The 25,055-nt window shown below is 44.4% G+C and overlaps 1 protein-coding gene across 2 annotated transcripts in view; it reads left to right on the top strand.

The window, feature by feature from the left end:
- Window positions 1-2,257: 2,257 nt before the first annotated feature.
- FNDC3A (fibronectin type III domain containing 3A) overlaps window positions 2,258-25,055 on the top strand; it is a 310,643-nt gene continuing 287,845 nt past the window's right edge. Inside the window, exon 1 of one of the 2 annotated variants that reach the window (XM_040340289.1) lies at window positions 2,258-2,506. The gene's annotated coding sequence lies outside the window, so the exon portion shown is untranslated. Of the gene's footprint in view, window positions 2,507-24,919; window positions 24,989-25,055 lie in introns of those variants that run through there. The other variant, XM_040340290.1, reaches the window with a different exon arrangement.

Here is a 25,055-nt window from a genome sequence, read left to right as displayed (position 1 = left end):
AAAACGAAACAAAATTGTTTTTTTTCATAATTTTTTTATTTGTTTAGCAGAAAATAAAAATCCCACAGGTGATCAAATACCACCAAAAGTGAGCTATGTTTGCGGGAACAAAATTATAAACATTTTGGTTGGGTACAGTGTAGCATGACCGCACAATTGTCATTTTAAAAGTGACAGCACTGAAAGCTGAAAATTAGCTTGGGCAGGAAGGGGGGGGGGGGGAGTGCCTGGTATTGAAGTGGTTAATTTTTTTAGCATTTTTTGAGCTTCAGTTGAGCTTCAGGAGCCAGAAAAAAATGATTTTGTAGAGTTTTTGGAGCATTTTTCCAGCAGAAATTATCCTAAATGCTGCTAAATGCTGCTAATAGCATGTTTTGTACTTTGTTCCCCCTTTTTTTAAGGGAACTGCAACAATTCAAATAAAACGCTAATGCTCCTAAACGCTGCTAAAACGCTACTAGAAAAAGCTATTACCAGCTTTTTTATCCAGCATTTTTTCAAGTGTTTTTTTAACTTAAAGCTGGGTTTTTTTTTTTCTAGCATGCCATCAAGCATACTAGCGCGATCTACAGTACGCCTTTATTTTATTTTTTGGCGCCGTACTCAGTTTACTGCCGTAGTGAAGTTTCACGCTTCCCGAAAATAGCCGGAGTAGGACTCGGCGCCTGCACACAGACATCGGAGCTGACTGCGCAGGCGCCGTGAAGAGCCAAGTCCTGTTTCGGCTATTTTCGGGAAGCGTGACGCGCCACAGCCGGCCGTCAATCATCTTCCCTCTGCATAGGAACGCCCATTCCCCACGGGGAGTCTGAAACTTCACTACGGGAGTAAACTGTGAGTACGGCGCAAAAAAATTAAATAAAGGCATACTGTAGCTCACGCTACTATGCTGGATTTGATGGTAGAAACTTGTTTTTTAGGGTGAACCACCTCTTTAAAAAAACGCTAGTGTGCATAGAGCCTTACTGCAAAAAATGCTAATTAAAAGCGAATGCTCCTAAACTACTGCTAAAACAGTCACCCAGGCCCACACTTACCCCATCCAGGTTCCGGGCAGGCATCTCCTCCTCCTATGCGTCCAATAAGATCGCCTGTCCTTTCGGCCAATCAGGTGACGAGTCTCAGGACCCACTTCCTTATTGGCCGGGTGGAGGATCAGTGTGAGAATAGCGAATGTTCAGTTGCTATTGGGTGGGCTCGGAGCGCAGTGCTCTCTTTTGTTGACACTGTTATTAACACCGCAGAGGTGATCAAATACCTCCAAAAGAAAGCTCTATTTGTGGGAAAAGGGGACATCAATGTTATTTGGGTACAGCGTCACATTGGGTACAGCGTTGCAGTTGCAATTTAACGTAACGCAGTGCCGTGTCGCAAAAAATGGCCTGGTCATGAACGTGGGTAAACCATCCGGAGCTGAAGTGGTTAATACAGAAAAAAAAAAGCTTTACAACCACAGTTCTGAAGGAAAAAAGGGGTCCAACTTGTTACTAGCAAGGTGTACCTAAAAAAATGGCCGGCGGGGCTGGCACACGGGGTGGGCAGGAAAGGAGGCTGTCCTAGGCACTGTGGTATCATGAGAGGGGGGGGGGGGTGTTGTGCTAGGATGGTGGATGGGGGGAATTTGTGCTGGGAGGGGATTTGGAGTGGAGGGAGATGATGCGTACTGGAAAGGGAAGAGGAGCGATTTTTAGGGTGTCAATTTGTGCAACGGATGGGGGGGGGGGGGGTATTTGCAGAAAGAGAAGATTTGTGCTGGGAGGGGTGCTGGGGGGCAAAGATTTGTGCTGGGAGGGGGGCTGGGGGGCAAAGATTTGTGGTGGGAGGGGGGCTGGGGGGCAAAGATTTGTGCTGGGAGGGGGGATTTCAGCAGGGGGGTGGATTTATGCTGGGAGGAGGGGGACTTTATGCTTGGGGTAAGCATGCAGATTAGTGCTCAATTGTATTTTTATTTTTTGGGGGGTGGCACAGTTAATAATACAGATAATACGCATGAATCTGGGGGGGGGGGGGGCACTTGCTCATACGGTAGCTTGTTTCATTGTGTTTATTTTTACACACACACACACACACTGATTATTTCACAAACATCCAAAACTTCTATCTGAGGTGTAGGAGGCTGGGAGCAGGGACCACTGTGTCAACCCGTCTCCTAGCAACCAGCCCTGCTGTCAAAGGATCACTAGGCTCGGGGAAGGAGTTTACACTGGCCACGCCCAGTCCGTGTTGTGCACGCAGCGTCACGGGGAATCTCTGCGTGGTGCGCGGTGACGTCAAGGGATCTCCTAGTATCAGCAAAGTGCGTTGTGTGCTGTCTGTGGTGAGTCTCTGGGGACAGCGTTGTCACCTCTTCTTCTTCTTCTTCTCCTCCTCCGCCGGCTGTCAGTTCTCATTATCCGCCTTGGACTGACTGGACCTGTTACACTGTCCTGCCCGGAGCCGAGCCTGCTTCTGCAGGGGACAAGGATGGAGCTGCGGCAGAGCTGCATGTAGGTGTGAGGAGCGGCAGGTAAGTGTCTGTGAGGGAACACGGGGGGCGGGGCCGGGAGGTTTGTTGACATACCTGTGTGACTGACAGGTAATAGGGAAGTTCCTCAGTCACTTCCCTCTGCTCATCCCTGACTTGTCCATTGGTGACTATGGCATTGTTTCCTAATACAGACCAATCACAGCTAATGTCATAAGCTGTGTCACCTATGTGAGGATTCCATCCATCTTTCCCCACACACTTCTGGGGGTGTGTCCCATTTAAAGTCCCTTTCTGGAACTATTTGTTTACAAGTCTAAATCAGCATTTTTTTTAAAAATTTTTGCTAGAAAATTACTTATATCCCCCAAACATTATACGTTTTTCCTTAGCAGAGACCCTAGGGAATAAAATGGTGAATGCTGCATTTTTTTTAAATTTCACTGTATTTGCGCAATGGATGTGCAAACGTAATTTATTTTGGGGGAAAATATACACTTTAAAGCTAACAAAACACAATGGGCCATATTCTGAGTATAGTTACGATGGAGTATCTCAGGATACTCCGTTGTATCTCTCTTTCTTGACCCGCGTATCTATGCGAGTGATTCTTAGAATCATTTTCGCATAGATACGCTGTAGATCCGACATGTGTAAGTCACTAACACTGTCGGATCTTAAATGTAATTACTCCGCCCGCCGCTAGATGGCGTTTACGTTCAGGTCTCATTTGTTTATGCAAATGAGCCTGATACGCCAATTCCCGAACGAAATCGCGTCGATTACGTCGTTTGCGTAGGCGTAAGGTTACCCCTGCTATATGAGGGGTAACCTTGCGCCAGTCCCACGTAGGCCATGTTAAGTATGGCGTCTGGTCCGCGTCGTGTTTTCGGGTACGTCGTTTTACTAAGTCGTCCGCGAATACGACTTTACGTCAATGACGCACACGTCGGCGTCATTGACGTTTTACACCGAGAACTGGAGCATGCGCACTGGGCTATTTTAAGCCCGGCGCATGCGCAGTTCGTTAGAATCGGGGGCGCGCTTAATTTAAATAGAAGCCGCCCCCTTGGATTTACGCGGGGATACGCCGGGCCAAATACACTCCGCCGCCCCAAACTACGGAGCAAGTGTTTGGGGAATACAGCACTTGCTGTAGGTTGGGGCGGCGGAGTGTAAATGGCTTACGCGCCACCCGCCTACAATCTACAGGAATATGGCCCAATATTTTTTATTTCTTTTTTGTATAATGTGAAAGATGATGTTGCTCCAGGTAAATAGATATGTAACATGTCATGCGTTAAAATTGCGCGCACTCGTGAAATGACGACAAACTACAGTACTTAAAAAAAATCTCCTCCCATAAGCGGAGCTTTAACCACTTCAGCCCCGGAAAGATTTTCCCCCTTAAGGCCCCTTTCACACCTGCGGACCGTTCAGATCTGCCTGTCAGTTTTTTCAGGTGGTTCTGAACGGGTGCTCCATGGAGCGTCGGATGTCAGCGGTGACATGTCCGCTGACACCCGATCAGGCCCAATCCGATCCTCTCCGCTAAAATGTGATGAATGCAAACCCTATTTTGCATGTGTCTGGCGGATCGGATAGGATGAAAATGAACAGACAGTTAGTTTTCATCCGATATATATATTTTTTTCCCACATAGAGGAGAGCGCAGATCTGACAGGGCGGTCCCTGCACAGTGCTGAGACAGACCTGTCATCTGCCGGATCAATGGAGCGATCTCCGCTGAGCAAGCGGATGTTTAAAAACGGGAACCCCCCCCCCCCCACTGTAGCTATTGTCTTTGACTGCATCATCAGCAGCCCTTACGCTCTTCTTTTTTTTTTTTTTTTTTTTTTTCATTCAAGTTTAAGCTTATTTTCAAAATATAGATGGTATATTTGATATAATACAACAAAAAGCCATTATATCGCATTACACAATGACACATCAAGTAGTACATTCCGTCTAATAATACCTTGGTCCAAATCAAAGAATCCTTCAGTAGTCTGAGAAGAAGAATGCGACAAAAATCCTACGACTTTCTTTCTCTTATTCCTGTTCTATTCTGTTACATCCTGTTCTATTCCCCCCTCTCTGCGACACGTGTCTAATAAAAATATATATACACACACACACACTTTTTTATATACAGTACAGACCAAAAGTTTGGACACACCTTCTCATTCAAAGAGTTTTCTTTATTTTCATGACTATGAAAATTGTATATTCTCACTGAAGGCATCAAAACTATGAATTAACACACGTGGAATTATACATAACAAAAAAGTGTGAAACCACTGAAAATATATTTCATATTCTAGGTTCTTCAAAGTAGCCACCTTTTGCAGCAGACACATCTCTAGAACTGGTAAGAGGAGACTGTGTGAATCAGGCCTTCATGGTAGAATATCTGCTAGGAAACCACTGCTAAAGAAAGGCAACAAGCAGAAGAGACTTGTTTGGGCTAAAGAACACAAGGAATGGACATTAGACCAGTGGAAATCTGTGCTTTGGTCTGATGAGTCCAAACTTGAGATCTTTGGTTCCAACCCCTGTGTCTTTGTGCGACGCAGAAAAGGTGAACGGATGGACTCTACATGCCTGGTTCCCACTGTGAAGCATGGAGGAGGAGGTGTGATGGTGTGGGGGTGCTTTGCTGGTGACACTGTTGGGGATTTATTCAAAATTGAAGGCATACTGAACCAGCATGGCTACCACAGCATCTTGCAGCGGCATGCTATTCCATCCGGTTTGCGTTTAGTTGGACCATCATTTATTTTTCAACAGGACAATGACCCCAAACACACCTCCAGGCTGTGTAAGGCTGCATTCACACCTAAGCGACAGCCGCGTACGCGTGTAGCGGCAGATTTGCCGCGATTACAAATGTATCTTTTTTTTTTTTTTTTTTTTTTTTAAGTATTCCCATTGCTGTCTATGGGAAAACGCGCCTGTCGCGTGAAAAAAAGGGTCCGGGACTTTTTTTCAGGCGACAGGCGTTGCGCGTCTATGAGATGTGAACCATCTCCATAGACGGCAATGGGAATTCTCCCCTCAAGCGACAGAAGCGTCCCGCGTCGGGCGTTTTGTCGCTTAGGTGTGAATGGGGCCTAAGGGCTATTTGACCAAGAAGGAGAGTGATGGGGTGCTGCGCCAGGTGACTACCTCTTGAAGCTCATCAAGAGAATGCCAAGAGTGTGCCAAGCAGTAATCAAAGCAAAAGGTGGCTACTTTGTAGAACCTAGAATATGAAATATATTTTCAGTTGTTTCACACTTTTTTGTTATGTATAATTCCACATGTGTTACTTCATAGTTTTGATGCCTTCAGTGTGAATCTACAATTTTCAGTGTGAATCTACAATTTTCATAGTCATGAAAATAAAGAAAACTCTTTGAATGAGAAGGTGTGTCCAAACTTTTTGGTCTGTACCGTATATGTGTGTGTGTGTGTGTGTGTGTGTGTGTGTGTGTATATATATATATATATATATATATATATATATATATATATTTTTTTTTCTCCCCCCCCCCCCCCCGGTTCTCTGCTCCAGGTGGCCCATGCCTTAAGCTGTGTAAGAGGCCCCAAAATTCTTGTTGGCGGCCCTGCGCATACCTCCCAACACGCATGGATTCTGCGGGACTTTCCCGCACAGACAACTTCTTCCCGCAGTCCCGCAAAAGGGTTCATTTTCCCGCACTGCAAGAGGAGGCAGCACGGAAGCAGGAGGAACCGGAGCGTTGTGTGATGGCCTGTGGCTGCTGAAGGGAAGATAGCCTACAGCAGGGCCCCTGCTGTCGGCACAGGTGAGAGGCATTCCCCCCCCCCCCACTCAACAACTGCAAAACACCGCCCCCCCCCAGGAGGAACCGGAGCGCTGTGTGGATGTCTGCTGAAAGGAAGAGAGCCGACACATTCCGTGCACAGGTGAGAGGCACCCCCCCCCCCGCTCAACAACTTTTATGGCGCACCCCCCCCCCCCCACCCGCTCAACAACTTTAATGGCGCACCCCCCCCCGCTCAACAACTCTGACCCCCCCCCCAATTCTCGGCTCCAGGGGGCCCCTTCAACACTCAAACCCAGGGGCCCTCACCACCCTAAGTCCTGCCCTGATCATATGGGATAGTTCTTGTTGGGTCAGTGACATGCCTGTTTATATTTTACTTTTGTCAGTGTTTTCGATCTGAAAAAAAAAAAAAGTGGTTTATAATAATGCACGTGGCTGGTGCACCCTCTGTGTTTTGTTACTACGCTGGCAAACTAGAAAAGCCATGAATGCAGCCATTTATTAACATTTACACTTTATTTTTTTAATACACCACTTTAAGGATGCACCGATACCAAGCATTTTCATGAGTACACGTACTCATGAAAATGCTCCCGATACTGATACTTTGCGGTGTGATTTGCATCAATATAAAATGAATGAGCGCAAATCGCACTGTAAAGAATCTAATGTGATCTGAGCAGGAATGCGGTGCAAGCTCTGTCCGAATCACATTTGATTTATTTTATTTTTTTCCCCACCGCTCGTGTGTGTGTAAAAGGAAGTACCATCTAGTGGGCAATTTATTGAAAGTGTTTTAACTTGCATTAAAGTTTTTTTACTAAACCCACAGCAGTGAAATCGGTCTGTATATGCAGTAAAGAATGCTTGTTATACTCGCTGTGGAACCTAAGGTGTTAATCCTGCGCATTGTGTAAAAAGGCTGTTTGATTCTGTCTTCTTTTACTGTCCCCAATCCATCTTTTGATAATACAGAGAATTGGGGGTACTCTGCACATGATCAGTTTGGTGTGTGTATATCTAGAGGTGTGTGTGTGTTTGTTTTGTCTTGTTCTTTGGGTGATGGTGCATGTGATTGGCACAAGACCGCTCAGTACTGTCCAGACAGAGGGTCAGAGGTCATACAGCCTCATGGGACTGTCAGAGGAGACTGAAAACTCCTCCTACAAGCTTTAAGCAGGCACTGAAAGAAGTCAAGACTGCTCTGCTGATGAGAAAGTGTATTTAGCAGAGTATATTTACTAGAATAATTGCATTTCAGTGTTCTGCGTACTGTGGGAGACCAGATATAGTGAATGCAGGTTTGGGTTTAGTAACATGTTAAAGTGGATGTAAACCCTCCATACACCCAGTGAAGTGAACAGCCTCAGATGATACACAAAGATGAACCAAATCTCCCTACGTAAGTTTTATATGTACAGTTGCAATAAAAAGTATGTGAACCCCTTTGGAATGATATGGATTTCTGCACAAATTGGTCATAAAATGTGATCTGATCTTCATCTAAGTCACAACAATAGACAATCACAGTCTGCTTAAACTAATAACACACAAATAATTAAATGTTACCATGTTTTTATTGAACACACCATGTAAACATTACAGTGCCGGTGTAAAAAGTATGTGAACCCTTGGATTTAATAACTGGTTGAACCTCCTTTGGCAGCAGAACTTCAACCAAACGTTTCCTGTAGTTGCAGATCAGACGTGCACAACGGTCAGGAGTAATTCTTGACCATTCCTCTTTACAGGACTGTTTCAGTTCAGCAATGTTCTTGGCATGTCTGGTGTGAATCACTTTCTTGAGATCATGCCACAGCATCTCAATCGGGTTGAGGTCAGGACTCTGACTGGGACACTCCAGAAGGCGTATTTTCTTCTGTTTAAGCCATTCTGTTGTTGATTTACTTCTATGCATTGGGTCGTTGTCCTGCTGCAACACCCATCTTCTATTGAGCTTCAGCTGGTGGACAGATGGCCTTAAGTTCTCCTGCAAAATGTCTTGATAAACTTGGGAATACATTTTTCCTTCGATGATGGCAATCCGTCCAGGCCCTGACGCAGCAAAGCAGCCCCAAACCATGATGCCCCACCACCATACTTCACAGTTGGGATGAGGTTTTGATGTTGGTGTACTGTGCCTTTTTTTTCTCCACACATAGTGTTGTGTGTTTCTTCCAAGCAACTCAACTTTGGTTTCATCTGTCCACAGAATATTTTGTCAGTACTGCTGTGGAACATCCAGGTTCTCTTGTGCAAACTGTAAACTTGCAGCAATGTTTTTTTTGGACAGCAGTGGCTTCCTCGGTGGTATCCTCCCATGAAATCCATTCTTGTTTAGTGTTTTACGTATCGTAGATTCGCTAACAGAGATGTTATCATATGCCAAAGACTTTTGTAAGTCTTTAGCTGACACTCTAGGGTTCTTGTTCACCTCATTGAGCAGTCTGCGCTGTGCTCTTGCAGTCATCTTTGCAGGACGGCCACTCCTAGGGAGAGTAGCAGCAGTGCTGAACTTTCTCCATTTATAGACAATTTGTCTTACCGTGGACTGATGAACAGCAAGGCTTTTGGGGATACTTTTATAACCCTTTCCAGCTTTATGCAAGTCAACAATTCTTAATAGTAGGTCTTCTGAGAGCTCTTTTGTGCGAGGCATCATTCACATCAGGCAATGCTTCTTGTGAAAAGCAAACCCAGAATGATGTGTGTTTTTTTTTTTATAGGGCAGAGCAGCTGTAACCAACACCTCCCATCTCATCTCACTGATTGGAGTGAGGTGTCAGCCAACAGAAGTACAATTAGCTCTTAGAGATGTCATTAGTCTTACTTTTTCCACCTGCACTGTGAATGTTTACATGTTGTGTTCAATAAAAACATGGTAACTTTTTTTTTTTTGTGTGTTATTAGTTTAAGCAGACTGTGATTGTCTATTGTTGTGACTTAGATGAAGATCAGATTGCATTTTATGACCAATTTGTGCAGAAATCCATATCATTCCAAAAGGGTTCACATACTGTATATCTGCTGTCTTCATATTTTTTATAATCCTTTAGAAAGTTTAGATCATGTTAGGAAATGTTCTCTTTCTGTTTAACACTGAGTCTGTCTGGGCATACAGCCAAGATGGCTAACACTGCTGATTGGAGGAAAGGCACACACACCCTCTAATCTTAGGCAGAGACTCTCAGAGGTGTTTTGTAATGGGGCCAGCTCCCTGCTAATCTATTTTAGCAACCTCCCCTGACAGAAATGTCAGGCTGCTTTTATCTGATGTGTCCGAGAATTTGTCAGGAGTTATCAGGCTGATAACAAAGGAATGGGTCAGGAGAGAGCTATGGGACTTGCCTTCTGTCCTCACTGGTCTCCGCTGTCTCATGGCACCAGTGTGTTTCCCAGAAGACAGCGGGGGGGACGCGAAGGGGCGTGACTCCTGCGGGAGTCTATTCCTGGACGTGAGCGCAAATATCTGCACCCCCCTGAAAGATGCCAAATGTGACACCGGAGGGGGGTTAGAAAAGCAGAGGTTCACTTTTTGTGTGGACCCCACTTTAACTGTCCCACAAGATAAGAAAACACTTTTGGGGCTTCATTGTTTTTATATTGAGGTTAGCAATGAGAGTTATGATGTTGTGCTGATATAGGCAGATAGATTTTTCTTGCACATTATACCCCTAAGCTTAAATCTACTCCCCCCCCCCCCCCCCCCCATTTGTCGAAGGTCTTTCTTCTGACAAGATCAGCAGGGCTTTTTTGTGCTTGCCAAAAATAAATAACAAAATGCTTCAAATGGCATGTATATTAAACAGACCAAAAGGGTGCAAATAGAAAATAATTTTTGGGCTATTGACACACGGGCAATGTTGTTGTAGTTATTACAATTGACCCCCGCCCCCACACAATTTTCGTTACAGGAACTTATTGCCATTTGAAATATAAAGATTTTCTGCAGGATTGTTAAGTGACATTTTTTTTAAAGCAATTTGTCGCTCAACAATTGAGATTTATCAGCGCTTCGGCTTGGAGGGGAAATCGCTAGTGACAATCCTAGTGCTTGGCAACAGATTGCTTTAGGAGAGAGATTTGTGGCAGTGCCGAACCCAATGCTGTACCAAATCGCCAGCGACTCTAAAGTGGGCCATACACTAGTAGAATTCCTGTTTTTAAAAAAAATTTATTTCAAGAATGTTTGTTCATTTTTTCTTATCGTTACTGGGGTCAAATGGAAGTTCGTCTTCAAATGCAGTGATGAGAAAAGGATCAGGATGGAAAATTTTTCTTGAATAAACATATTTCAGACACTGTAAGTCGGGGGTCAGCCACCCGCTGATTGTGGTCTGCCTGCAGGTAGACCGCGAATAGGTCCCCCTCTCCCTCAGTGGAGAGGGAGGGCTGACCAAATGACTTTTTAATTTAAACCGCAGGTGATTTGTTGCTAGGACACAAGGTGGACCTAAGCAACGAATCGCCAGCTTGCTAATATGACAACTGGCAGCTCCCGGCGTAGTGTTACTGTAACGGTCACCACCGTTTACGACCTTCCATCCACGACAGCTAATCTGACACACGGACAAATCAGCAGGCATCCCATTTTCCCAGAATCAAGACGAGACACAGCTCTGTACTTGTTCCAAATGTAATACAACTTTAATGGTTTCTTCTCAGTCTTATATACAGTACAGGGCATGAAAGGAACAATCCACTCCCCACCCACACATCACACCTTGGGGCTTCAATCACATTCTTTGAGCTAATTACTAAACATTCCTTCATTAACAGCATAACAAACAAAACACCATCACACACTGAGTTCCCTAGGCAGACGTCCCGTCTCCGCATACAGCTTGACACCTATTCACACCTCTGAGCATCAATAGGCTTTAGCAGTGTTATCACACAATTAAAGGCCTTTCAATAGCCAGCCTTATTTAACATGTTAACAGTATTTAGCATACATAATTAGAGGTCTGGGAGCAGACCTGGATTAACACCTCTACAGCCTTACACAATGGTTACTGGAATATCTTAGGAGTCTATGCAATTAACACCTTTACACAAGGACAATGGAATGTCTTCCAGGCCCTGACTCAATTAGCATGTCACTAGTCAGGGCTAAGCATAGAAATGAGTCATAGAATATTCTTTGCAGGCATTAAGGAATATACTGTAAATCACTCTCCACGCCAAAACAATCCAACATGTGTACCCCATCTCCTGGCTCAATCTGTGCCCAAAAGTCACTCCTGTTACAGTTACCATTTGTTTTCTTGGTGACAATGGTCCCAGCTGCCTTAAGATCATTGACAAGATTCTTCTGTGTAGTTCTGGGGTGATTCCTCACCGTTCTCATAATCGCTGAAACTCCACGAGGTGAAATCTTGTATGGAGCCCCAGATAAAGGGAGATTGACAGTTATTTTGTTTCTTCCATTTGCGAATAATCACACCAACCGTTGTCCCCCCTGTCACCAAGCTGCTTGTAGCCCATTCCAGCCTTGTGTAGGTCTACAATCTTGTCGCTGACATCCTTGGACAGCTCTTTGGTCTTGAGTCTTGACCATGGCGGAGAGATTGGAATATGATTGCTTCTGTGGACAGGTCTTTTATACAGGTAACAAGCTGAAATCAGGAGCACTCCCCTTTAAGAGAGTGCTCCTAATCTCAGCTCATTACCTGTATAGAAGATACCTGGGAGCCAGAAAGCTTACTGATTGATAGGGATCAAATACTTATTTCACTCATTAAAATGCAAATCAATTTATAACTTTATATTTTTGTTATTCTGTCTCACTGCTAAAATAAACCTACCATTAAATTATAGACGGATCATTTCTATCAGTGGGCAAACGTACATAATCGGCAGGGAATTAAATACTTTTTTCCCTCCACTGTATGTAGGCAGATTTGTTAAATCTCTGTGTATCACCTGAGGCTAGTCACTTCACTGGGTATATGAAAGAGTTTACAACCAGTTTCAGTGTAAAGGTGTGGGTGGTCAGGATGGGGAGTCCCCTCTGTAAGTTGTATTGCCTGTAGACCCACTTTTTTTTTTTTTTTGGAGTGATAAAACTGTTCGTTCTGTAGTGAAATCGTGCAGTAACGTGGTCATCCTGTGAATTTACATGGACGTGTAGATTTAAATGGTCTCTGGTCCCCAGAAAAATATGCAGGGTATATTCCTTGTTCTGAAAGGGAGAAAGCGAGGGAGCCGCATAAGTGCCCCCATAGAAAGCGGCTTTCAATGGAGGTACTTACCAGAGAAGAGGAGCTAAGAGCGAGCTGCTGCAAGACTCGTCCACCTTACCAACTGCTCAGTTTCCGCCACACCTCTCTGCCAACCCCTCCACTGGCTTCCCATTGCCCAACAAATCAAAATGTTAAAACATTAACAATAATATACAAAGCCCTTTACAGCTCTGTCCCAAGCTACATCACCAATCTTGTCTCCAAATATCACACAAACCGTCCTCTCCACTCCTCCTAAGACTTCCTGCACTCTAGCTCTCTTCTCCCATCCTCTGGAACTCCCTACCCCAGTCTGTCCGGCTGTCTCCTACTCTGTCCACTTTTTAGGCAATCCCCGAAAACGAATTTCTTCAGGGAAGCCTATCCTGCCTTCAGCTAATAACCAAGTCATCTATCTTTCCCATTGGTTCATCCCTCATAATTAATACCTTTTTGATTCTCCAGCCCCTCCTTTATTAGACTGTAAGATCCCAGGAGTAGGGCCCTTCTAACCCTCTTGTATTGTTGCTGTATTGTCTCCCTTTATATTGCAAAGTGTTGGCGCCATATAAGTCTTGTATAATAATAATATTGAAAATACTTTCATAGTTATATGTCTGAAGTAGTTGACATTTCTAGGCAGACTGTATTTGCATGCAGACCATCCTAGGTAATGCCAACCTAGGATACCAATCCTACATGATTGAAACAACTGAAATGCAATGAATAAAACGAGTGGATAGGGAAGAAGGATAGCGAAGAAATAAATGGATGATGTTGGAGGTCCTCCATCTGTAAAATGAAGCTGCAATTTCTGCAGCTTCTAATGCACACCGAGTGTAGCACACTCTTCATACAGGAGGAGGAGAGGAGCCTGTATAATTGTTCGAGACTGGGAGTAAAGCCGGCATTTTAACTGTAAATTTTACATCTTCTTATGTGGTCTTAAAAGCCCTGCGCTGTGACCTTTGCTGTTCTGTCACTTTTAGATTATAAAAATGAATTTAGTGAGGAGGTGAACATTTGAATGGAAAAACTCATTTTGGTTTGTCCTTGGCAGTCATTTGCTTGTTGCTGTCCTTGGAACATTCCACAGGTGACCAAACAAATGGCTCCTCTGCGTGTTTGCCTAGTTTACAATTCTGAGCTGTTTAATGTTCCGTTCGCCCACTCTTACCTTGAAAAGTGCAGCATTTGTATTTTTCTTCTAGCATGATGCCTCACATTTCATTACCCTTAAAGTCCCCCTGTGATTTTTCTAATACAAGTACTTTATGTATGGGATGAAGACTTTGACAAGAGACGGGTGTAAGCAATGGTGGGGAAAACCGCTTACTCTGGATGTAATGGAGAACATCTACTGCGGAAGAGAATTTCTTAGGAATTACCCAAGAATAGCAGGTCACATGTGAGTACATTTCTCATACACCTGACTTCAGAAATCGGAGTTAAAGTAGAATTCCAAGGGAAATTTGTTTTAATAAATTCCCATGTAGTGGGGCTGTGCCCAAAGTGCATGGGTTAAAGTGGAGTTTCCATCCCCAATTTTTTTTCGTTATTGTGCTCATTAGACCTAAAAAAAAAAATTCTCTTATCGTTCATGGACGGACACCGCTCCTTAAATCTTGACAAGTGGGTTATGTTCCCCGATTACAGGAGAGGACTAGGCAGAAACATGTTCGATAATTAAATACATGTTACATTAACAGAGTTGAACAGCCCCGCCCAGGGGGCGGTCCCTCCAGACATAACCCTCCTCACTGCAGCCTGCAGCCTCAGTTTCGTTCTGCCTAGCAAAAGAGAAGGATGTATGGCTCCCTTTTGGGCCCAACGCCCAAAAAGAATCTTCTTTCAACTGTCGGCTGAGAGACAGGCTGGATAATATAGATCCTTGTCTACTCAGTCCGACCAGCAAGCGTGGGCACACCTTTGCAAAGAGGCTGGGTCTGCCACGCCATACCCCATGACTCCTGGGGTGGCCGGTGAGCTTTGCTCCGAGGTCCACATATGACTAGGCTGTGGTGTTGTCTCACTCACAGTGGACCGGGCTGACCGCTACCTCTATTGCGGTTGTAGTTCTGTCAGGAATGTGTCAGCGTGTCCTCGCTCGGACAGGTAAGTACAGTCCCTCCTGCTTCGGTAGGTTGGTATGGCTATGTAAATATTATTAATATCCGGAGTTAGTATCTGGGTCCTTCCCCACATGCTGGTGGTGGCAGCAGGTGTTAGCACCTGGGATTCCCACAGAGGTTTTATTGTTAGTCCTGGACACGTTTGTGCGGTAAAATAGTGCCCCCTTCCCCTGTTATCCCCTGGGGAATGCTCTGTTATGGAGCCATGGACCAGGTACCTGGGTAGTAAAAAAAAAAAAAAAAGCAGAATAAGGCGTTTATGGGTGCGCTTTTTACTGCTGCAAGGGACACTCTTAAGCTGCATAGGGCAGCTGGGTTTCCGCCGAGGGCTTGGTCTTTTTTGGATCACACAAATCAGACCGCTCTGTGTAGTTTTTTTTTTTTCCCCCTTCTGTGCCCTTCTTTGATTTCTGAGATGCGGAATGAGAAAAGTCGCTGAGGGCTTTTGTAGTCCCTCACCGCCGGGTGGGAACCCCCGCTTGTGTGGATCTGACTGATAGAAGATTCGAAGTACTGACCCGTTCCAGGTTTACCATGCTGGGGTCTGACTTGCGGCCTATTGTGGCCACTACTCTGGGGTCTCAGTCGGTGCTGGCGCCATTTTTTGGGAGGTTTTTCAATTACATTGAAAACTCCCATTGGTGGCCATTTTGTCGTAGCAGCTTACATTGCGGTCTGCCATTTTCCTGTGGCCGCGTTCTGAACGCTCGGCGGCCATCTTGGAGTAGTCCTGACCCCTAGTGCTGTATACAACTTACGGAGTGAGCATTTTGCACCAGACAGTGGAGGAGCACCGACTCTCTCCCGAAGTTATTAGGCTAGCGGACCAGCTGGTCCAGGGCCTCATATAGGTCTGTGATGCTTCATTGAATGCTGCGCCCTTGTTATCCAGGGCTTCTGTTTCAGAATGGTTTTATGCACACGGTGGTGTAGTGGTTAACTCCATTACTTGGCAGCAAGAGAGTCATTGGTTTGAATCCGGACACTGACGCCAATCTGCCTGGAGCTTGCATTATCGCTCCCTGTGTCTGCGTGGGTTTCCTCCTGGTACTCCGGTTTCCTCCAAAGGCATGTGTGCATACACCTACATAATATACATACACACTATGTGTGTGTATTATTTAGGGGCAACCCTCCCAGGCCATCAAAGGCCCAGCTGGGGGACTAATCTGTCCCTGGGTGCGTAAGCCGATCACGCCGGCACCCAAATCCTGCCAATGTATGTAGCCTTCCCTCCCTGTCTCTCGGTGGGAGGGGCGGCTTGCAGGTTCACAATTTGGTGAAACCTCCCTGCTCTCCGACCAGTGGGTCTGCGAGGTGGTCTCTTCTGAGAACTAGATAGGGTTTCCTCCTATCCACAGAACAAAGTTCTGTCCTTGTCTTCCTCTCCCGGCCCGTCGCTCTGCCTTGGGCAGTGTGGGATTTGCTAAGCTGCGGGGTAATTTTACCTTTCCTGCAGGACGAGAGGTTTGGGGATTTCTATGGGCCTCAGGCCCTAAATACCTTTTGTGAACGTCGGGTAGTTCCGCATGGAATCCATTTGTTCGGTGGTAGCTGCGCTCCATTCGGGGGACGTCCTGGCGTCCTCGGACATTAGGGACGCATACATGCATGTCCCGTTTTACACATGTCACAGTGTTTTTTTCTGTGCTTCGTGATGAGAGGGTCTCTGTCAGCCTGTGGCCCTCCCTTTTGATCTTGCGTCGGCACCATGGGTTTTCAGATATATATATATATATATATATATATATATATTATTTATTTTACCCTATTCTTGTTTGTTGGTACGCTGTTTTCTTAAAGCGGAACTTCAGTCTTCTCTTTTTTTTTTTTACATTTTTCCATCTATTAAATCTTCTGTCCTTGTTGTTTTTAACTTTGGATGGTAAAACATATATTTTTTTTTCCTGCCAGTAAATTCCCTTTTACAGCCCACTTCCTTTTTCTTCTCTGGTAAAAACCCTAGGCTTGGCCAAATGACTTTTTAATTTAAACAGCAGGTGATTTGTTGCTAGGACACAAGGTGATCCTAAGCAACCAATCACCAGCTTGCTAATATGACAACTGCCAGCTCCCGGCGTAATGTTACCAATTGTTTTCTTGGCCACTATGGTCCCAGCTGCCTGGAGATCATTGACAAGATTCTCCCGTGTAGTTTTGGGCTGATTCCTCACCGTTCTCATAATCATTGAAACCCCACAAGGTGAAATCTTGAATGGAGCCCCAGACTGAGGGAGATTCACAGTATTTTGTGTTGTTTCCATTTGCGAATAATCACACCAACAGTTGTCCCCCTGTCACCAGGCAAAGAGGATTTTATTACAAATTATGTAAGCAGACTGCAGTTCCTCTTTACGTTTCACATCAATAACACGTATTTTGTGTAGACTAATAGTGCAGTACTGATTTAAATTTTATATGAATTGTGTGAATACAATTGTGCATCCATGCAGCAACCCAAACGCACATTTCATTTTCTATTCTTTTATTTTGGCACTATTGTTTATATGTGTTCAAGGTACTAGATTTGGACGCTCAGGGCTTAAAGCGGAGGTTCACCCTTAGAAGGCACTTTTTCCCCTTAGATTCCTGCTCATTTTGTCTAGGGGAATCGGCTATTTGTTTTAAAATATGAGCAGTACTTACCCGTTTACGAGATGCATCCTCTCCGTCGCTTCCGGGTATGGGCTGCGGGAATGGGCGTTCCTTCTTGATTGACAGTCTTCCGAGAGGCTTCCGACGGTCGCATCCATCGCGTATTTTTGGTAAATAAAATCCCAATAAGCGTATATTGATTGGTTTACACAAACGATATAGTGTCTACAGACACTATATATGGGATATATTTGTGGAATTTTTATGTATTTTATTTTTTCGCCTAGTGATGGAGGCGATCAGCGACTTATAGCGGCTGAAAAAACGGACATTGACACTTTTTGGGGGCCAGTGACACTAATGTTGTGATCAGTGCTAGAAAAAATAAATAATAATGCACTGTCCCTGTACTAATGACACGTAAACATGTAAATCAAAGGGTTAAATATGTGCCTAGCCAGTGTGTTTGTGTACTGTATGTGCTGCTTTTACTAGGGGAAGAGATGGATTGTACGCTCTGTATTGCAGAGACACAAAATCCATTCCTTCTTCTCTGTCAGAAAGGAGGATTGCTTTGTTTACATTCTGTGTGTTTGAGCGATGATTGGCGGTTGCCAGCAGACATCCAGTGCCTGGCACCCGCTGATCGGCCTTTGAATTTTGATACGTTTGGCCTCGGAACATTTTTTCACTTTGCAGCAGACCATTTTAAATGAGCTTTGGCACAGAAAAGATGGCGGCATTTCTCTAACTTGTTCAGATACTGCTGAACAGCAAACTGTGTTCACAGATAGTGATTTTTTAAGTATTCCTGAGCCCATGCAGTGATGTCCATCACTGAATCATGTCTGTTTTTAACGCAATGCTGTCTGAGGGCTAAGGATGAGCTCCATGGAGCGTGTTTGCATAGAACACGTGCAGAGCCTGCCAGGAAGTCTGCATGGCGCTGCGCTAATCACAACCAGGGAGACATTTCCCGATCTCTGCAGCCGAGCATCGGGACATTGTCTCCCTGGCTGTGATTAGCGCAGCGCCGTGCAGACTTTCTGGCGGGCTCTGCACGTGTACTACGCAAACACGCTGGAGCTCATCCTTACTGAAGGCCTGAAGAGGACAGGCATGCAGTTTTACATTTCGACCTTGTCCCTTGCACACAGATTTCTCAAGATTCTCCATCTTTTGATGATAGATATACGGTACAGTAGATGATACATTTTTAAGGTATTTGCAATTTTATGTTGAGGAACATTATTCTGAAATTGTTAGACAATTTTTAGACACAGCTTTTCTCAGATTGATAAATCCCTGCCCATCTTTACTTCTGAGGTACTCTGACTCTCTAAGATGACCACTTGACCTAGTTAATTGCAAACTGTTCTCTTGTCAGGCCCTCAGACTGGGGCCACGGCCGCACTCGCGGTAAAGCGCAGCTCGTTTAAGCAGCGCTTTTTGGCCACTAGTGGGGCGCTTTTAACCCCAAAGAAGCAGTTGAAAACTCCTATGTTACAGCGCTTTGGAAGTATTTCCCATTCATTCCAATGGGCAGGGCATTTTGGGAGCGCTAAATACAGCCCCAAAGATGCTCCTGCTCCCACAAAAAACACCACAGGAGTGTAAAAAGTCACACTTGAATGAATGAGAGGCGGTTTTCAGGCACTTATTTCCAGTGCTAAAGCCCCTGAAAGGGGTCTCAGTGCCACTTACTCTGCCAGCTTTTTGTTGCCCGTCCCAACTTTTTTTGAGATGTGTTGCTACCATCAATTTCAAAATGACTTTTTACTTGTACATATAAATGATAATTTTTTTTTAGATTATAACCCATATAAATGTAAAATCTACTTCCTCAGTGCCTCAAATGCCTGTTGTTGTGTTTTTTTTTTCTTTTTCTTGCTGAATTACCCATCTTGAAAACGATCCCATGGCATCTACACCTCAGGACTATATGCAGAGCCTATATTTTCCATGAAGCAGAGGTTGCCTTTTCTAAGGAGCGTACACAGAATGATTCCACTTTGTATATAACAGAGTGTTCATAGAGGTGTGCAGTCAGTCCTCTCACATGACTGATCTGGCTGTGCTTTAGCACACACATACAGAAAGGTAACTGTGCACCGTCTGTCCTGGGGGAGGGACAGCATTGCCTTTCCCTGACGTCTTTTGGGTGTTGCAGGAATGCCTATTTTTTGTTTTCTCTTGTACTATGAGCAGTTGTATAGCTTGCCACATGAGATGTTTACTTCAAAAAACTAACTGTTTAACAACTGGCTACAATTTTCATAGAAAGGAATGTTTTTTTAAAAACAAGAAAACAAACACATTTTTTTCCTAGAAAACTTCCTTCCATACACACAGGACCAGAGCATCAAAAATGTTTAGTTTTTGGTAGATACTCGCACATGAATTGCTCACCTGCTTCTGTTCTTCTTTCCCTCTCTTGGACTGTGTATGTTCAAGTGTGTTGCCGTGCCATGGGAGAAGGGCCTACATGCTGCACACTGGGCAAAGCTGTATATTTTGGCTATCCATAAAGCTTCATTCTCATGTCTAAAGTGACCTGTCATGAATAAGAGGGGGGAAGAAAAACCTTAAAGTGGTTGTAAACCCACTTTTTTGACTTTTACCTACAGGTAAGCCTATAACGAGGCTTACCTGTAGGTAAGGAGAATATCTCCTAAACCTGCACGGTTTAGGAGATATTCCCCTCGCAATGCGCCACGGCGCATGCGCAGGGGGGGATCTACGGCGAAAGGACCGGCAGCCGCCGGACCTTGCCGAGTTTTAAATCTCCCGCGCGCGGAAGTGACGTCATCGCCGCTCCAGCCAATCACAACGCTGGAGCGCCGAGGCAAGATGAAATCTCGCTCGGCGTGGACCAGGTAAGTGCTACACACCTCGTTCCGAGGTAAGTATTTCATAATGAGCTAATATGCGGTGCATATTAGCTCATTATGACTTTTGCCTTACAGGAGAAAAAAAATAAAAAATTGATGCGGGTTTACAACTAGCTTTAACAATTAGCGGAGTTAAAAGTGGATGCTCCGTTTGTCTGCTTCCTCCTCTCCCCCTCCCCTCCGGTGCCACATTTGGTACCTTACAGGGGAGGGGGAACGGGGACGTGTGTGTGTGTGTGTGTGTGTGTGTGTGTGTGTGTTTTTTTTTTTGTTTTTTTTTATACAGGTCCCTGTCTCCACTTCCGGGAGACTGCGCCATGGCAACGTTCCTTCCTCCGCCAGGCCAGTTAGAAAGCACACTGCTGTAGGGGAGGGGCTGTGAAGCTGTAAGGCTTCAGTGCCGGTTTCCCCTGCCAAGAATGGCAGCGGCAGAATCAGAGAGGCGATCCGCAAACCGGCTGGGGTGCCGACATCGCGGGATCCCTGGACAGGTAAGTGTCCTAATATTAAAAGTCAGCAGCTAAAGCATTTGTAGCTGCTGACTTTTTTTATTTTTTCGTAGTTGGGGGGTGAAACTCCACTTGAAAGTGGTTGATATAGTTTCTTTGTTTTTTATTTTATAGAGAGAGGGGGAAAAAATAGTATACATACTTGCTCTGTACAATGGAATTGCACAGAGCAGCCCTGAATCTGGTCTTCTGGGGTCCTCTGCTAGTGCTCTTGGCTCCTCCTCTTTCTGCGTGTGCCACCATAGGAAGCCGATTCCTACGGTGGCACGTGTGCGCGCTCGATCCCAAACCAGGCTGAATGCATCTTTTGTCACACACAGTGTGACTGCCACACCCCCCTGATTACATCTCACTGGAATCGACTGCCAGCATCAGGAGCCATTGGCAATCAAAGAGGTTAAATGTGTGACTAGCCAGTGTTTTTTTTTTTTTTTTTTTTAATACTATGTGTTTTTTATGACTAGGAGGAAATGGATTCTGGTCCCTGCTTTGCAGCAACACAGAATCCATCCCTTATCCCCTGTCAGTATGGCTATCTGCCTTGTTTACAAAGAAACTGATACGCCCTCCCTATAGTTAAAAGAGAAGTATGGGGTTGCCTTAAAAAAATGTTTTATCCTTCTCTAGGTGGATGTAACATCGATCCGATGCCGAAGTAAAGCCAAAAACACTTTGCTCATACTTCTTCTTAAAAGCAAATAAAAGCGAGGGGGGAAAAAAAGTTTAAAAAAAAGTGTGTTTAGGAAAATAAAGGTGTATTGAGACATGCTGTATATAATACAATATGTTGTATTGTACTGGCCTTTTGAAGCGGTGTGTTCACAAATACTTTAGGTGGAGTTTATATAGAGAATACATAATATGACTGTCAGATGACGTTAATATGTATTATTAGTCTAATTTTCATTCTTAAGAATTTGCTACTCTGAAGATATTTTATTCTGTAAGACCAAACTGATGAAGCTTCATATCCTAACTCGATGGCTGACCCAGCCAAGGCAAACATCTTACATCCTGTTCCTCCAGGATTCAGTCATTGAACTTTAATCTCCAAATGTCAGAATTTTTTTTTATTTGTGTGTGCGTGTTTGTTTTCACTTCCACTTGTTATGATCACCAGCAATAAAAGTCCTGCTAGCATATCGGCAAGTAAGTGAAATGTCCATTCATATCATATCCATGTACTGAATGCCCACATCACATCTGCTTAATGACCTTTTTATGGTATACTATTTTTATTTAGCCTGTCTTGATATAGCTAAAGCTTTAAGACTGATGTTTAAAATGCATCTGTCGCCTACATCACTGTCTTATTATTATTTTTATTATTATTACTTGACCTTTTTTTAAATTATTAAAATGATTGTAAACCTATGCAACGCTGTGCCTGACTTCAGTTTTTCTCTCCTCTTTCGCCGCTCTCTAAAGCTTGGATGAGAGCAGCAGATGTCATTGGCTCCTGCTGCTGTCAGTCAAATCCTGTAAGTGGGGGATGGTACATGTCAGTTTTAAAGGAATTATTTTACCTTAAAATAACAGACATTTTATACTTGCCTGAACCTCCGCCCCCCACCCCCCGCCTCTATAAATTAAAAGTCATGCAGCTACAAATACTAATGGGCTGTACACAAGATCCGAATATCGTATGAAAAATGTCGTCCGAGGAAGAATCGTCTGATAATCGGATCATTAGTACAGGGCTTCCGTGAGCCGATCATGACAGTTCATCAGATATTATTTTATCGGACATGCACAAAAATTTTCCTCGTATGATACCTAATCATATGATTTTCGTTTGGTCAGTACAGTTGTCGTCCGAAAATACAACACAAATGCACTACAACACATGACATCACTTCCGATTTTTTTTTTTTTTTTATTTATTTTTATTTTTTTGAAATGACAACTGCAGTTTAGGAGTTAACCACTAGGGGGCGCTGTATGGGTTATGTGTGATTTCATATGTGTTTCTAACTACAGGGGGGTGGGGCTGGACGTGTGAAGTCACTGATCGCCTTTCCCTATATCAGGGAACAGACAATCGGTGACATTGCCACTGTGAAGAACGGGGAAGGTGTGTTTACACACGCCTCTCCCCGTTCTTCAGCTCCAGAGGACCGATCGCGGGACACTGGCGGCGATGGGGTCCCGTGGCCACGGTCACGGAGCTTCAGACTGGGTCGCGGGCGACCCACGGCTGGGCACTTGAAGAGGACGTACGGGTACGTTCTTGTGCCCTGCCGTGCCATTCTGCCGACGTATGTGTGCAGGAGGCGGTCTTTAAGTGGTTAAAACAAAGCCCTCCAGCAGTGCTCTGACGCGACTTTCATCTTTACCTGGTCTTCCTTCCGGGTTCACAGGTTTTTGAATAGCCAAGCTGTGATGACGTTGCTCCCGTGCGCACACCATCCATTGAGAGTGCAGTGCACATGTGACATCGCCGCCGCCAAAGTAAATCTCTCCTAAACAGTGTGTGTTTAGGAGATATTTACTCTACCTACTTGTAAGCTTTTTATAGGCTTGCCTGTAGGTATAAATGAAGAAAAGGGACTTTACTACCACTTAAAGGGGTTGTAAAGGATTTTTTTTTTTTCTTAAGCATCCTTTACCTGCAGACATTCCTCTTTTCACTTCCTCATTGTTCGTTGTTGCTCTATTTCTTCTCTGTTCTGTTCACTTCCTGCTTGTCCGATTGTTACTCACCACCGTGATGGGAGGCTTTACTGCGGTGGTCAGTGACGTGCTCACCCCCTCCTGGGAACTACATCTGTGCGGCAGGACGCTCTCTACGTGTTGGGGACTCCAAGGAGGTGTGAATTACTGGGGGTGCTGCAATTCATACTGGGAAATGTAGTTCTTACATGAACGAGCGCCGCAAACCAGGAAGTGAACAAGAGAACAGAAACTAGAACGCCGGAGGTGATATAGATGAAGGAATTTAATAGGTATTGTTTTTTTAACAGAATCATTGCACTATTCTGTCTGTCTACCTTGCAGACATTCATTTTAGGCCAAAAATTTTTTTCCTTTACAACTCCTTTTTAACTATACAAAAGTCACAGTAGTGCCTTTAAACACGTGTGTGTGTGTGTGTTGTTGTTTTTTTTTTTTTTTTTTTTTGTACCAGGATGAAGGTCATGTTGGAAAGCATTGTCTTTAACCACTTCCTGACGGCCGTATGACTTTATACGGCTGCAGTGTGGATGGCAATTGCCGAGAGGCCGTCTATATACGGCCTCCGGCCACTGGGAGGCGCACGCGAGCCCGCCTGCTGCATCACTGAGATGCCGATGCGCGTGCCTGGCGGCCGCGATGTCCGCCAGGCACCCGCGATCGGCGGTTACACAGACGAGGATGTGGATCTGTGTGTGTAAACATAGGGACACAGAGAGGAGACTGATCTGTGTCCCTTGTACATAGGGACACAGATCGGCCACCCCCCTCCCCCACTGTTAAAAACACTATGCAGGGTACACATTTAAACCCTTCCTCACCCCCTAGTGTTAACCCCTTCAATGCCAGTCACATTTATACAGTAATTAGTGCATATTTATAGCACTGATCGCAGTATAAATGTGAATGGTGCCAAAAATGTGTCAAAAGTGTCCGATTTGTCCGCCATAATGTCGCAGTCCCCAAAAAAAAATCGCAGATCGTCGCCATTACTTGTAAAAAATAAATAAAAAAATAATAAAAAATAATTCTGTCCCCTATTTATTTTGTAGGCGCTATAACTTTTGCGCAAACCAGTCGCTTATTCCGATTTTTATTTTTTTATTTTTTTTTTACCAAAAATATGTAGAATACATATTGGCCTAGACTGAGAAAATTCTTTTTTTTTTTTTTTTTAATTGGGCTATTTATTATAGCAACAAGTAAAAAAATTTTTTTTTTAAATTGTCGCTCTTTTTTTGTTTATAGCGCAAAAACTAAAAACCGCAGAGGTAATCAAATACCACCAAAAGAAAGCTCTATTTGTGGGAATGTGGGAACGTCAATTTTGTTTGGGAGCCACGTCGTACGACCGCGCAATTGTTAGTTAAAGCGACGCAGTGCCGGAAGCTGAAATTTCACCTGGGCAGGAAGGGGGTATATGTGCCCAGTAAGCAAGTGGTTAAAAAGGTGCAGCATACAGGTACCTGTTCTCAATATAGTCATTTAATTGACAGAAGACTGTATGCAGTGATCCGTGGGATGGGTGTTATGAAATGTAGAGAGAAACTGATCTCCATTTCCTCTCCTTCCTGCCTGGCAGCTTGTCCACAAGACAAACACCAGTTGAGAGCTTTTAGCTCGGCATAGAGATAACATGCTGCTCAAGCCTTGCTGTCCTGTGGATGTCTGTTCAGACCTGGTACTAGTAACTGGAAAAAAACAATAAGGTTTGTAATAGATTTTTATTTTTTGCGGGATCCCAATATGAAAAGTTGGTTCTGGGTTGGTTGCCAT

The sequence above is a fragment of the Rana temporaria genome, chromosome 2 (genome assembly GCF_905171775.1).
Source record: "Rana temporaria chromosome 2, aRanTem1.1, whole genome shotgun sequence".
Classification (NCBI taxonomy): domain Eukaryota; kingdom Metazoa; phylum Chordata; class Amphibia; order Anura; family Ranidae; genus Rana; species Rana temporaria.
The sequence above is the reverse complement of the archived record's forward strand: the minus strand, read 5'-3'. Positions and strand labels throughout refer to the sequence as shown.